Below are 8,460 nucleotides of genomic sequence, written 5' to 3'. Positions count from 1 at the left end.
GAGATGATTAAGCAGTGCAATCCCTTAGTGGCAGAGAGTCCAGCCTTCTGAACCAGGCAAGTGAGGTGTGAAGCCAGGACTCAACTCTAACCAGCTGAAGGATCCTCATGCTTCTGAGTCTTTGTCACATAGGAACAAAACATATTTCAGAGACGTCAAGTGCTTCCTGCAAATTCACAGTGAGGTTGCCGTCACTATTATTAAGGAACATTGTATATAAATGTATATTCTGGTCAGATTTGTGTACAAAAAACAACTATTTTTAAAATATACAAAGATAAAGGACAAATTAAGTAGAGAGCTAAATGCTAGATCTTTAAAAGGTAAAAACATGCAGGTAGATAGGAAGCCTCTCTCCTCAGTCAACTCTGGATAGAGGACTATCTCTCATGACTTTGCCTGGACTCTGCTGCAGCACCATTCTCTAGGCTCCTGACACTGTAGGTGCAAGTTGCTGAGGACTTTAAACCATTTCTAGCTAATGCTGGCAAAAAGCAGCGCCTATAGATGTAACCGAAGGTCTGAGTTGACAGCAAGGGAACTACTCCTTTAGAACCTGTGTACCACTCAGGCGTGTAGGTTTCACTTGTAGAAAGAAACCAGATCTCTAAACAGCAGCTTTCAAGGCGTAGTGATGTTTGGAGATCATTCATTGTCAAAGGGATCTTAGAAGGGATCATGTTAATATTGCAGTGTTTGTTTAATAGAATGTTAATTCCCCTTTAATTCCTTTTCAAAAGAACCACTGTGGGTGGAAAGACACAAAATCACAAATATGTTGACTTTCAGTTGGAAAATGAACTTTTTGTCTCACCTTCGCATAATTCTTCATGTTCTGTGTTTCCTTTAGCCTAGCAATAATTACATAGAAAGATTTATTTCTCCATTTTTGTCTGTGTGTGTGAAGAGTGAGAACAGCATCATAGAATGAATGGCCTTTTCCTTGAAACTTGTTAAAAAAAAACTCTCAGGAGTCAAACATTTAGCTTCACTTGAAATAAGGATTGTAACACCGGGAAAGTGTCTTCAGCCCTTCAGGGACTTTTCTTGAAGTCTGCAGAAAACCATGCTGATAGCACCTGAAGGATCAGGAGGGGATAGTTCAATTACAGTCAGAAAGAGCTGCAAAGAGGATCTGCAAGGAATTCTCACAGTGCTCATTACCTCTGGCTTTCTGCCTTAGCAACTGCCATGTACTACATCAAGCGTGTAAATGTTCTATGCAGAATGCTTTTTTGTCACAGCCTTTGGGCCCTCGGGGCACACACAGGGCTAAAAGAAAGTTAGCATAAGACATCCGGGACCCAGTTCCTAACTTTTCAAAATGTTGAGGTTTTAATCATGAAAGTGATGGTGAATAAATATACCTAGATGCACTACAAACCGATTAGCTGCACAAAGCAGGCAATAATCCTATAGAAGGCATAAGATGTGACCATCGTCCTCTGGAATTGGTGCCTGGTTTCCAGGATGAGGCCTGAAAATTGAATCTGAGTCACCCATCAAGGTCTGTCCGCGTGCCCTAATTCCTCTAATCTGTTATACTCTCCCAAATTGAAGTCTGGGCTTTGGGCTATCAAATTCATAGTGTCCTGTTCAGTCTCCTAAGATTCTATGAAGCTACTCATCCATTCCACAACGTTGGTGGAGCACCTGTGGGCACGAGGCATGAAAGATGGGCTCCTTGCCTTTGTGTTATTTTCAGTATGTGGAAGAAATCAATACGTGTGCAAGCACACACTAGTATGAGCGTATGTGCTTGCATGTACATGTACATATGCACGTATGTGTGTGTGGAGTAGAGAAGGCCCCTTTGAAGTTTTATTTAAGCCAGAGTGATGAATGGTGATGACTAGAGCTTTCTAAGAAAAGAAAACAGAATATTCAAGGAGTTCTGGGTCCTGGAACCTTAAAAAAAGGTCAGAAGCAGAGTAGAAAGAAACAATGTAGCTGCAAACATATCAGATCACACAGACATTACAGGGTGGTTCAGTCTGGGCTTCCTAGTCAGGCATGGTGGTGTCTGTCTACCTGTAATTCCAGAACTCAGGAAGCTGATCCTGGAAGGTTACTTCAAATTCAAGATCAGGCAAGACTATATAGTAAGGCCTTATCTAAAGCCAAACTCCTGGGCATCCTGTTATACACCGAGAAGGCTCTGAACAATTCTAAACATGCCCATGAGCACCTCTCTTTACCTGCTAAAAGTGCTTAGGTGGACTGATGCTGGAGCAGGAAATAGATGGAGGCTTTTGCAAGCAGTGATGCTGCTGGGGTCGTTCTCGGCATTGACTTCAAGGGGACTAGAAATGCACAGCTGGGCCTGTAGCCCAAAGGATGTAGACAGAGGTCTTGTCTGACACCCAGCAATTAGAGAGGCGGCTGCTGTAAAGGAACGCAGGTTTCTCTGGAGAAACATGCCATCCTTGAGGAACAATATCGATGATCGCATCACAAACAGTGACTGCGAAGCACCCCACCATCCCACATCATGAATGGCACGTCGGAGCACACAGTGGGTGAGGTTAAATTATGCTATTATCATTTTCCACAAAGTAGCACTTCCTTAGACCCCAAGAAATCTCCATTTTTAATAGTCAACATCTCTGTGTAGATGGGTTGGAGAGATGGCTCAGAGGTTAAGAGCACTGGCTGCTCCTCCAGAGTTCCTGAGTTCAATTCCAAGTAACCACATGGTGGCTCACAACCATCTGAAATGAGATCTGGTGCCCTCTTCTGGCCTGCAGGCACACATGCAGACAGAACACTGTATACATAATGAATAAATAATTTTTAAAATATGTTTTTAAAAAACTCTGTGTAGAAACTTGCTGAGACATGGAAATTACCTCTTATAAATAAACACCTTCTTATTTGCATCTATTTTACAGTTAGAAATAGAGTCTGGTGCTGTAAGAAAATGAATAGTCTACTAAATATATGAAAATCAATCAAAACCTAAAAGCTCAAAGAATAAAGGTGGGCACAACGGCCTGTGGCAATGGCCCCAACTAGCTGTAAGACTGGAGGATCACCTGTGCCTGGGAGTATAAGAACAGCCTGGGCAATACTGAAAGACACCTCTCAAAATACAGAAAGAAAGAGGGCGGGAAAGGAGAGAGGACGTAAGGGAGGGAGCAGAGGGAGGAAGGGAAAGAAAAGAAAAGAAAAAAGAGGAGAGGAGAGGGGAGGAAAGGAAAGAAAAAAGAAAGATTGAAATTGTGTTCAATGCCATCCTGATACTTTTTTCTTAATATCTGGTTAACATTAGGGTATATTTTATAATTCTCTCCTCTCTCCCTCTTTCCAAATATTTGTACATTGTGTATATAGAAAATTTTCAAATACAAATTCTTATTCTATTTAACCAGTTTCTAAACTCTGATCAAGTGTTCACTAAATCAATATTAATCATTCAATAACATCACATTTTGAACTCTTCATTATGAAACCATAAACTAACATTAGGGACTATGTTTGATTGGTATTTTTACTCAAAATTATTTAGAATTAAGACACTGGCGTGTCCTTATCAGCAAACGTTAACCTTTTACAGTAGAAAAAAACTGCTCTGAGTGTTTCTGTGTTTCTCCTGAATCATCATGTAGTTTGTAGCTACAGAAGTGAACTCACCTTGGTTTCAGGGGGAAAGTAGAACCTGGTTTCAGAATATTGTATCAGTAATCATCTGAAGGCATCTGGAAAGCACTTCCAGTCATAAAGCCTGCTGCCCAATCAAAAAAAGACAGAGAGTCCAAAGAGCCTGCAGCACATGGGCCCCTAACCTACAACTTCCAGGCTTCCGTGTTTTCTCTGTATCTCTTTCTCTTATGCAAAGCAAAAGGCAGGTCATTACTGAGCAGATTTTCAAACACAATGCCAATTACAGAACCCTCTATAAGGCTGTAAGTTATAAGATCACTAGAATACAAACTCTGGCTGAGAAAAAAAACATAAACATGGCTACATCCAGAAATATCTGGATAAAATATTGTTGAAAAACAGTCAACTATGTAGGCTCTGCTCTATCCTCCAGCACTTCTTTTTAATAAAAAGTCATGTTCCTGATATTGACTCGTAAATCAGTATGCCACAGGTAAGCCACAGAATTCCCTCTAACATCAAGTGTGAATAAAATATGCTCTCCACCAGCACTGCAGAAAATGACCGCAGGTTGACTCAGTCTCTCTTGGAAAAATGAGTTAGGATAATAGAACAGCAAGGCTAGTCATGTATCTCCTTGGCTGCAGCCCTGGAAGGGAGTGAGAGAGCTGTTTGTCTTCCTTCCTACCTTACCATTCCAGATGGAAGGAGTTGGGGTTTCGAAGCTGTAGGCACTGCTGGAGGAATTAGAGAAAGAAAGGGAAAAATGGACACCAAGAAGGAGCAAGAGTTATGGATGGTAGGAAGGGGCTTGGAAGCAAGGCAAGGGATCTGGAAGGAAGGGCTGTATGGAAATCCCCACACCATCTGAGATGCTCTTGGTCGAGGCACGGGGAAGCTAGAATGACGACAGCTGTCCCTTTGTGCCTCCGACAGGTGAGAGCAGGACTAGAATTGATCACGAATCATAGAACAGGGAGAGGGTGCCCAAGCCGGAAGGGAGTGTGGAGCGAAGAAGTCCTCGCTGGGGTAATGCACACACTGCGGGTGAGCATGGGGCGGCAGCTCAGCAGTTTTCAAATTGGTCTTTGAAGAGATGTCCGTTGTTCCCAGAAGAGAGAACCTCGCTGTGTGGTGTCTACACTGAAGGACCCTGGGACAGAAGAAAATCCAGCTTTTATCTCATAGCTGCAGACAATATCTTTGAGAATTTTAAGTTATCCTCTTTTCCCCTCGAAAACTTAAGATAAAACGTCATCACACAATTTCAGAACTGAAGGTTGTGTAGTGTTCCTTCCCATGTGGACTGAGCATCAGCCTACAGCATGTGGAAAGCTCTCCGTAACTCACCACTGAGCAACCCTGGTACTTCCCTAAATGAACACCTCTGGTGTATTTAGAAGCATAATAATCATGCTTTGAGTATAGTTCTTACCACAACATTCAGAGAACTAGACTTGGACTATGCCCATGACCTGCATCACAAAAGAAAACATCTTATCAAAAAAGAAAAAAGAAAAAAGAAACCAGCTGCCCTTTTTTCTCCCGGACCTGGCCAAGCAGGAGGCGCCATCGTGGGTGTTGGCATTTGATACAACAAGAACGGAAAGGTTCGGCGCAAGGAGCTCAAAGCCAGGACATCTACCTGCGGCTGGTAATCAAGCTGTACAGGTTTCTGGCCAGAAGAAGCAACTCCACCTTCAATCAGGTGGTGCTGAAAAGGTTGTTTATGAGTCGTACTAACCGGCCACCTCTCTCCCTGTCCCGGATGATCCGAAAGATGAAGCTTCCTGGCCGAGAGAACAAGACAGCTGTGGTTGTGGGGACTGTCACAGATGATGTACGGATTCTCGAAGTGCACAAGCTGAAGGTGTGTGTACTGCGCATGAGCAGCTGGGCCGAAGTCACATCCCAAAGGCTGGGGCCAAGATCCTCACCTTTGACCAGCGAGCCCTGGAGTCTCCCAAGGGTTGTGGCACTGTGCTCTTGTCTGGTCCTCGGAAGGTCCGAGAGGTAGACCGACATTTTGGCAAGGTCCCAGGAACCCAAAACAGCCATACCAAACCCTATGTCCGCTCCAAGGGCCAGAAGTTCGAACCTGCCAGAGGCAGAAGGGCCAGCCACAGCTACATAAACTAACCCTGGATCTTACTGTTATTAAAAAAAAAAAAAAGCAGGACTAGATGGCTTCAGTGCAGAATTTTACCAAAAATTCAAAGAACAGGTTATACCAATTCTCCTCTAATTATTCCACGAAATAGAAGCAGAAGGGTCATTGCCAAACTCTTTTTTACAAGGCTTCAATAACATTGATACCCAAGCTACACAAAGACACAACTAAGAAAGAGAACTTTAGACCAATATCCCTCATGAAAATTGATGCAAAAATACTCAATAAAATACTGGCAAATCAGATCCAAGAACACATCAAAAAACTCATCCACCATTGTCAAGTAGGCTTCATTCCAGGGATGCAGGGATGGTTCAACATACTAAAATCCATCAATGTAATTCACCATATAAACAAGCTGAGAAACAAAAATCACATGATCATCTCACTAGACACTGAAAAAAACCTTTGACAAAATCCAACACCCATTCATGATAAAGGTCTTGGAGAGATCTGGGATAACAGAAACATACCTAAACATAATAAAAGCTATATACAGCAAACCGACAGCCAACATCAAACTGAATGGACAGAAACTCAACACAATTCCTCTAAAATCAGGAACAAGGCAAGGCTTCCCCTCTCCCCATACCTCTTCAATATTGTACTCGAAGTTCTAGCTAGAGCAATAAGACAACAAAAGGAATCAAGGGGATACAAATTGGAAAGGAAGAGGAAAAACTTTCACTATTTGCAGATGATATGATAGTTTACATAAGTGACCCAAAAAATTCTACCAGGGAACTCTTACAGCTTATAAACACCTTCAGCAAATCAGAGAATCAGTAGCCCTACTATATACAGACGGTAAAAGGGATGAGAAAGAAATCAGAGAAACATCACCCTTTACAATTGACACAAACAACATAAAATACCTTGGGGTAACACTAACCAAACAAGTGAAAGACCTGTATCGCAAGAACTTTGAGTCTTTAAAGAAAGAAATTAAAGAAGATGCCAAAAAATGGAAAGATCTCCCACACTCTTGGATAGGTAGGATCGATGTAGTAAAAATAGCAATCCTGCCAAAAGCAATCTATAGACTCAATGCAATCCCCATGAAAATTCCAGAACAATTCTTCACAGACCTTGAAAAAACAATTCTCAACTTTATATGGAAAAACAAAAAACCCAGGATAGCCAAGATAACCCTGCTCAACAAATTAACTCCTGGAGACATCACCATCCCTGACTTCAGACTCTATTATAGAGCTATAGTCCTGAAAACAGTTTGGTATTGCCACAAAAATAGACAGGTAGACCAATGGAATCTGAACACTCTGAGATTAATCCACAAACCTATGAACACCTGACTTTCGACAAAGAAGCTAAAATTATGCAACAGAAAAAAGAAAGTATCTTTAACAAATGGTGCTGGCATAGCTGGACACTGGCATGTAGAAGGCTGCAGATAGATCCATGTCTATGGTCATGCACAAAACTTAAGTCCAAATGGATCAAAGACCTCTACATAAATCCAGCCACACTGAACCTCTTAGAAGATAAAGTGGGAGGTACCCTTGGACGAATTGGTACAGGAGACAGCTTCCTGAACATAACACCAGTAGCACAGACAGTGAGATCAACAATTAATAAATGGGACCTCCTGAAACTGAAAAGCTTCTGTAAGGCAAAGGACACAGTCAGCAAGAGCAAAAGGCAACCCACAGAATGGGAAAAGATATTCACTAACCTCACATATGACAGAGGGCTTATCTCCAAAATTTACAAAGAACTCAAGAAGCAAGGTTTCCAAAACACCAAAGGATCCAATTAAAAAGTGGGGTACAGAACTAAATAGAGAATTCTCAATAGAGGAGTCTAAAATGGCTGAGAGACACTTAAGAAAGTGCTCAACATCCTTAGTCACCAGGGAAATGCAAATCAAAGCAACTCTGAGATACCATCTCACTCCTGTCAGAATGGCTAAAATCAAAAACACCAATGACAATTTATGCTGGAGAGGATGTGGTGAAAGGGGGACACTCCTCCATTGCTGGTGGGAGTGCCAACTTTGTGAAACTCACAAAGACAGCTGACCAGACAAGGGGGAGCTCTCGAACCCCAGACTGAAAGCTGAGAGGCCAACAGGGGACTGATCCAGATTTCATGAATGTAGCATCAGTGAGGAGGCCTCAGAAATCTCTGAGGCCTTGGATAGTAGATCAGTGTTTACCATGGCATATGAATACACTCTGGGAGCCCATTCCACATGGAGGGATGCTCTCTCAGCCTGGACACATGAGAAAGGGCCTAGGCCCTGCCCTGGATGAAATAACAGACTCTTGAGATCCCCCAAGGAGGGCCTCACCCTCCCTGGGGATATGAGTGGGAGTTGGGTGGGGGGCTGGCAGGTCTGGCGGGGCAGGGGAGGAGGGGAGAGAGAGGGAGCTGGGATTGACATGTGGAGCATTCATGCGTGTTTCTAAGACAGAATTTATTTTAATAAAAAAATTTTAAAAGCTTTAGATGTTTAAAAAAAAGCTGTCTTTAAATTTTTTAAAAGACTTTTTAGAGTAGTTTTAGGTTCGTGGCAAAGGTGAGCACAAGTCTAGTTCATTGCTGATGAGACAGTGCATTCAACCACTTTGAAAGGCCTTTGGTCAGTGTCCTAGTTAGGGTTTCTATTGCTGTGAAGAGACACCATGACCACAGCAACTCTTTTTTTATTATTTAAATTAGAAACA

The 8,460-nt window shown here is 42.3% G+C and overlaps 1 pseudogene; it reads left to right on the top strand.

Moving 5' to 3' along the window:
- The first annotated feature begins 2,442 nt into the window (after nucleotides 1–2,442).
- Nucleotides 2,443–5,742, top strand: LOC101832941 (annotated as a pseudogene).
- Nucleotides 5,743–8,460: the final 2,718 nt, after the last annotated feature.

Source organism: Mesocricetus auratus, unplaced genomic scaffold, assembly GCF_017639785.1.
Source record: "Mesocricetus auratus isolate SY011 unplaced genomic scaffold, BCM_Maur_2.0 Super-Scaffold_100004, whole genome shotgun sequence".
In the NCBI taxonomy this organism is placed as follows: domain Eukaryota; kingdom Metazoa; phylum Chordata; class Mammalia; order Rodentia; family Cricetidae; genus Mesocricetus; species Mesocricetus auratus.
The sequence above is the reverse complement of the archived record's forward strand: the minus strand, read 5'-3'. Positions and strand labels throughout refer to the sequence as shown.